The sequence below is a fragment of the Phodopus roborovskii genome, unplaced genomic scaffold, assembly GCF_943737965.1.
Source record: "Phodopus roborovskii unplaced genomic scaffold, PHOROB, whole genome shotgun sequence".
NCBI classification, from domain to species: Eukaryota; Metazoa; Chordata; class Mammalia; order Rodentia; family Cricetidae; genus Phodopus; species Phodopus roborovskii.
In genome coordinates, this window is record NW_026125701.1 from 177472 (window position 1) to 183874 (window position 6403).

Sequence of the window (6403 nt, forward strand, 5' to 3'; positions counted from 1 at the left end):
CCTCCACCTAGTCCTGGCCCTGGCCCTGCACCTGGCCCTGGCCCTGCACCTGGCTCTGCACCAGGCCATGCACCTGGCCCTGGCCCTGGCCTTGGCCCTGCACCTGGCCCTGGTCCTGGACATGGCCCTGCCACTGGCACTGGCCCTGTACCTGGCACTGGCCCTGCAACTGGCCCTGGCCCTGACTCTGCACCTGACCTTGGCCCTGGCATGCAACTGGCACTGGTCCTGCACATGGCCCTGGCCTTGCACCTGGCCCTGAAACTGGCACTGGCCCTGCACTTGGCCTTGGCTCTGACACTGCACCTGGCCGTGGCCCTGAACCAGGCCCTGCACCTGGCCTTGGCCCTCCACCTAGCCCTGGCATTGGCCCTGAACCTGGCCCTGTCCCTGCACCTGTCCCTGGCCCTGCAACTAACCCTGGCCCTTGATGTGCACCTGGCCCTGGCCCTGGCCCTGTCCCTGCACCTGGCCCTGCACATGGGCCTGCACCTGGCCCTGACCCTGAACCTAGCCCAGGCCCTGCACCTGGCCCTGAACCTGGCACTGGCCCTGTCCCTGCACCTGGCCATGGCCCTGCACCTGGCCCTGGCCCTGCACCTGGCCCTGGTCTTGCACCTGGCCCTGGCCCTGCACCTGGCCCTGGCATTGGACCTGCACCTGGCCCTGGCCCTGGCCATCCACCTAGCCTTGGCATAGGCCCTGGACCTGGCCCTGGACCTGGCACTGGCCCTGCACATGGCCCTGGCCCTAGCCCTCCAACTAGACCTGGCATTGGCCCTGCACCTGGCCCAGGACCTGGCCCTGCACCTGACATTTGAGATGGCCCTGCACCTAGCCCTGCACCTGGCCATGGCCCTGCACCTGGCCCTGACCCTTCACATGGCCCTGGTCCTGCACCTGGCTCTGGCCCTGCACCTGGCCCTGGCTTTGGCCCTGCACCTGGCCCTGGCCCTGGCCATCCACCTAGCCTTGGCATAGGCCCTGGACCTGGCCCTGGACCTGGCACTGGCCCTGCACATGGCCCTGGCCCTAGCCCTCCAACTAGACCTGGCATTGGCCCTGCACCTGGCCCAGGACCTGGCCCTGCACCTGACATTTGAGATGGCACTGCACCTAGCCCTGCACCTGGCCCTGGCCCTGCACCTGGCCCTGCAACTGGCCCTGCAACTGGCCCTACACCTGGGCCTGCACCTGGCCCTAGCCCTGCACCTGGCCCTGCACCTGGCCCTGGCCCGGCACCTGGCCCTGCAACAGGCCCTGCACATGGGCCTAAAACTGGCCCTGTCCCTGAACATGGCCCAGGCCCTGCACCTGGCCCTGAACCAGTCACTGGCCCTGCACCTGGCCCTGGCCCTGGCCCTGCACCTGGCCCTGGCCCTGCACCTGGCCATGGCACTGCACCTGGCCCTGGCCCTGGCCCTGGCCCTGCACATGGCCCTGGCCATGGCCTTGCACCTGGCCCTGGCCTTGGCCCTGCACCTGGCCCTGGCCCTCACCCTGCACCTGGTGCTGTCCCTGCACATGGACCTGCACCTGGGACTGGCCCTGCACCTGGCCCTGGCCCTGCACCTGACCTTGGCACTGACCTGCAACGGGCCCTGGCCCTGCACATGGCACTGACCCTGCACATGGCCCTGAACCTGGCCCTGGCCCTGCACCTGGCCCTGAACCTGGCCCTGGACCTGGCCCTGGCCCAGCACATGGCCATGCACCTGGCCATGGCCCTAAACTGGCACTGGCCCTGCACCTGGCCCTGCACTTGGCATTGGCCCTGCATCTGGACCTGGTACTGACCCTGCACATGACCTTGGCCCTGGCCTGCAACTGGTCATGGCCCTGCATATAGCCCTGGCCCTGCACCTGGCCCTGACCATGCACCTGGCCCTGCACTTGGCCCTGACCCTGCACTTGGCCCTGGTCCTCCACCTGGCCCTGGCTCTGCACCTGCACCTGGCCCTGCACCTGGCCCTGGCCATGGCCATGCACCGGGCCATGGCCTTGGCCTGGCACCTGGCCCTTGGCCTGGCCCTGGCCCTCCACCTAGCCCTGGCCCTGGCCCTCCACATAGCCCAGGCATTGGCCGTGCACCTGGCACTGGCCCTCCACCTAGCCCTGGCATTGGCACTGCACCTGGCCCTGGACCTGGCCCTGCACCTGGCACTGGCCCTGCACCTGGCCCTGGCCATGGCCCTGCACCTGTTTCTGGCCCTGTACCTTTCCTTGGCCCTGCACCTGGCCCTGGCCCTGCACCTGTCCCTGGCCCTGCAGCTGGCCCTGGCCCTGCAACTGGCCCTGGACCTGCACCTGGCCCTGGCCCTGTCCCTGCACCTGTCCCTGGCCCTGCAACTAACCCTGGCCCTGGATGTGCACCTGGCCCTGGCCCTGTCCCTGCACCTGGCCCTGCACATGGGCCTGCACCTGGCCCTGACCCTGAACCTAGCCCAGGCCCTGCACATGGCCCTGAACCTGGCACTGGCCCTGTCCCTGCACCTGGCCATGGCCCTGCACCTGGCCCTGGCCCTGCACCTGGCCCTGGTCTTGCACCTGGCCCTGGCCCTGCACCTGGCCCTGGCATTGGACCTGCACCTGGCCCTGGCCCTGGCCCTGCACCTGGCCCTGGCCCTCCACCTAGCCCTGGCATTGGCCCTGAACCTGGCCCTGGACATGGCCCTGGACCTGGCCCTGCACCTGACCCTGACACTGTACCTGGCCCTGGATGTGAACCTGGCCGTGGCCCTGCCCTTGGCCATGGCCCTGCACCTGGCCCTGCCTTTGGCCCTGCACCTGGTCCTGGCCCTGACCCTGGCCCTCCACCTAGCCATGGCCCTGGCCCCACACCTGGCCCTGGACCTGGCCCTGAACCTGGCCCCGGCCCTGGACCTGGCCTTGGCCCTGCACCTGGCCCCGGCCCTGGCCCTGGCCTTGGCCCTGCACCTTACCCTGGCCCTGGCCCTGCACCTGGCCCTGGCCTTGGCCCTGCACCTGCCCTGGTCCTGACCCTGGACCTCCACCTAGTCCTGGCCCTGGCCCTGCACCTGGCCCTGGCCCTGCACCTGGCTCTGCACCAGGCCATGCACCTGGCCCTGGCCCTGGCCTTGGCCCTGCACCTGGCCCTGGTCCTGGACATGGCCCTGCCACTGGCACTGGCCCTGTACCTGGCACTGGCCCTGCAACTGGCCCTGGCCCTGACTCTGCACCTGACCTTGGCCCTGGCATGCAACTGGCACTGGTCCTGCACATGGCCCTGGCCTTGCACCTGGCCCTGAAACTGGCACTGGCCCTGCACTTGGCCTTGGCTCTGACACTGCACCTGGCCGTGGCCCTGAACCAGGCCCTGCACCTGGCCTTGGCCCTCCACCTAGCCCTGGCATTGGCCCTGAACCTGGCCCTGTCCCTGCACCTGTCCCTGGCCCTGCAACTAACCCTGGCCCTTGATGTGCACCTGGCCCTGGCCCTGGCCCTGTCCCTGCACCTGGCCCTGCACATGGGCCTGCACCTGGCCCTGACCCTGAACCTAGCCCAGGCCCTGCACCTGGCCCTGAACCTGGCACTGGCCCTGTCCCTGCACCTGGCCATGGCCCTGCACCTGGCCCTGGCCCTGCACCTGGCCCTGGTCTTGCACCTGGCCCTGGCCCTGCACCTGGCCCTGGCATTGGACCTGCACCTGGCCCTGGCCCTGGCCATCCACCTAGCCTTGGCATAGGCCCTGGACCTGGCCCTGGACCTGGCACTGGCCCTGCACATGGCCCTGGCCCTAGCCCTCCAACTAGACCTGGCATTGGCCCTGCACCTGGCCCAGGACCTGGCCCTGCACCTGACATTTGAGATGGCCCTGCACCTAGCCCTGGCCCTGCACCTGGCCATGGCCCTGCACCTGGCCCTGACCCTTCACATGGCCCTGGTCCTGCACCTGGCTCTGGCCCTGCACCTGGCCCTGGCTTTGGCCCTGCACCTGGCCCTGGCCCTGGCCATCCACCTAGCCTTGGCATAGGCCCTGGACCTGGCCCTGGACCTGGCACTGGCCCTGCACATGGCCCTGGCCCTAGCCCTCCAACTAGACCTGGCATTGGCCCTGCACCTGGCCCAGGACCTGGCCCTGCACCTGACATTTGAGATGGCACTGCACCTAGCCCTGCACCTGGCCCTGGCCCTGCACCTGGCCCTGCAACTGGCCCTGCAACTGGCCCTACACCTGGGCCTGCACCTGGCCCTAGCCCTGCACCTGGCCCTGCACCTGGCCCTGGCCCGGCACCTGGCCCTGCAACAGGCCCTGCACATGGGCCTAAAACTGGCCCTGTCCCTGAACATGGCCCAGGCCCTGCACCTGGCCCTGAACCAGTCACTGGCCCTGCACCTGGCCCTGGCCCTGGCCCTGCACCTGGCCCTGGCCCTGCACCTGGCCATGGCACTGCACCTGGCCCTGGCCCTGGCCCTGGCCCTGCACATGGCCCTGGCCATGGCCTTGCACCTGGCCCTGGCCTTGGCCCTGCACCTGGCCCTGGCCCTCACCCTGCACCTGGTGCTGTCCCTGCACATGGACCTGCACCTGGGACTGGCCCTGCACCTGGCCCTGGCCCTGCACCTGACCTTGGCACTGACCTGCAACGGGCCCTGGCCCTGCACATGGCACTGACCCTGCACATGGCCCTGAACCTGGCCCTGGCCCTGCACCTGGCCCTGAACCTGGCCCTGGACCTGGCCCTGGCCCAGCACATGGCCATGCACCTGGCCATGGCCCTAAACTGGCACTGGCCCTGCACCTGGCCCTGCACTTGGCATTGGCCCTGCATCTGGACCTGGTACTGACCCTGCACATGACCTTGGCCCTGGCCTGCAACTGGTCATGGCCCTGCATATAGCCCTGGCCCTGCACCTGGCCCTGACCATGCACCTGGCCCTGCACTTGGCCCTGACCCTGCACTTGGCCCTGGTCCTCCACCTGGCCCTGGCTCTGCACCTGCACCTGGCCCTGCACCTGGCCCTGGCCATGGCCATGCACCGGGCCATGGCCTTGGCCTGGCACCTGGCCCTTGGCCTGGCCCTGGCCCTCCACCTAGCCCTGGCCCTGGCCCTCCACATAGCCCAGGCATTGGCCGTGCACCTGGCACTGGCCCTCCACCTAGCCCTGGCATTGGCACTGCACCTGGCCCTGGACCTGGCCCTGCACCTGGCACTGGCCCTGCACCTGGCCCTGGCCATGGCCCTGCACCTGTTTCTGGCCCTGTACCTTTCCTTGGCCCTGCACCTGGCCCTGGCCCTGCACCTGTCCCTGGCCCTGCAGCTGGCCCTGGCCCTGCAACTGGCCCTGGACCTGCACCTGGCCCTGGCCCTGTCCCTGCACCTGTCCCTGGCCCTGCAACTAACCCTGGCCCTGGATGTGCACCTGGCCCTGGCCCTGTCCCTGCACCTGGCCCTGCACATGGGCCTGCACCTGGCCCTGACCCTGAACCTAGCCCAGGCCCTGCACATGGCCCTGAACCTGGCACTGGCCCTGTCCCTGCACCTGGCCATGGCCCTGCACCTGGCCCTGGCCCTGCACCTGGCCCTGGTCTTGCACCTGGCCCTGGCCCTGCACCTGGCCCTGGCATTGGACCTGCACCTGGCCCTGGCCCTGGCCCTGCACCTGGCCCTGGCCCTCCACCTAGCCCTGGCATTGGCCCTGAACCTGGCCCTGGACATGGCCCTGGACCTGGCCCTGCACCTGACCCTGACACTGTACCTGGCCCTGGATGTGAACCTGGCCGTGGCCCTGCCCTTGGCCATGGCCCTGCACCTGGCCCTGCCTTTGGCCCTGCACCTGGTCCTGGCCCTGACCCTGGCCCTCCACCTAGCCATGGCCCTGGCCCCACACCTGGCCCTGGACCTGGCCCTGAACCTGGCCCCGGCCCTGGACCTGGCCTTGGCCCTGCACCTGGCCCGGCCCTGGCCCTGGCCTTGGCCCTGCACCTTACCCTGGCCCTGGCCCTGCACCTGGCCCTGGCCTTGGCCCTGCACCTGCCCTGGTCCTGACCCTGGACCTCCACCTAGTCCTGGCCCTGGCCCTGCACCTGGCCCTGGCCCTGCACCTGGCTCTGCACCAGGCCATGCACCTGGCCCTGGCCCTGGCCTTGGCCCTGCACCTGGCCCTGGTCCTGGACATGGCCCTGCCACTGGCACTGGCCCTGTACCTGGCACTGGCCCTGCAACTGGCCCTGGCCCTGACTCTGCACCTGACCTTGGCCCTGGCATGCAACTGGCACTGGTCCTGCACATGGCCCTGGCCTTGCACCTGGCCCTGAAACTGGCACTGGCCCTGCACTTGGCCTTGGCTCTGACACTGCACATGGCCGTGGCCCTGAACCAGGCCCTGCACCTGGCCTTGGCCCTCCACCTAGCCCTGGCATTGGCCCTGAACCTGGCC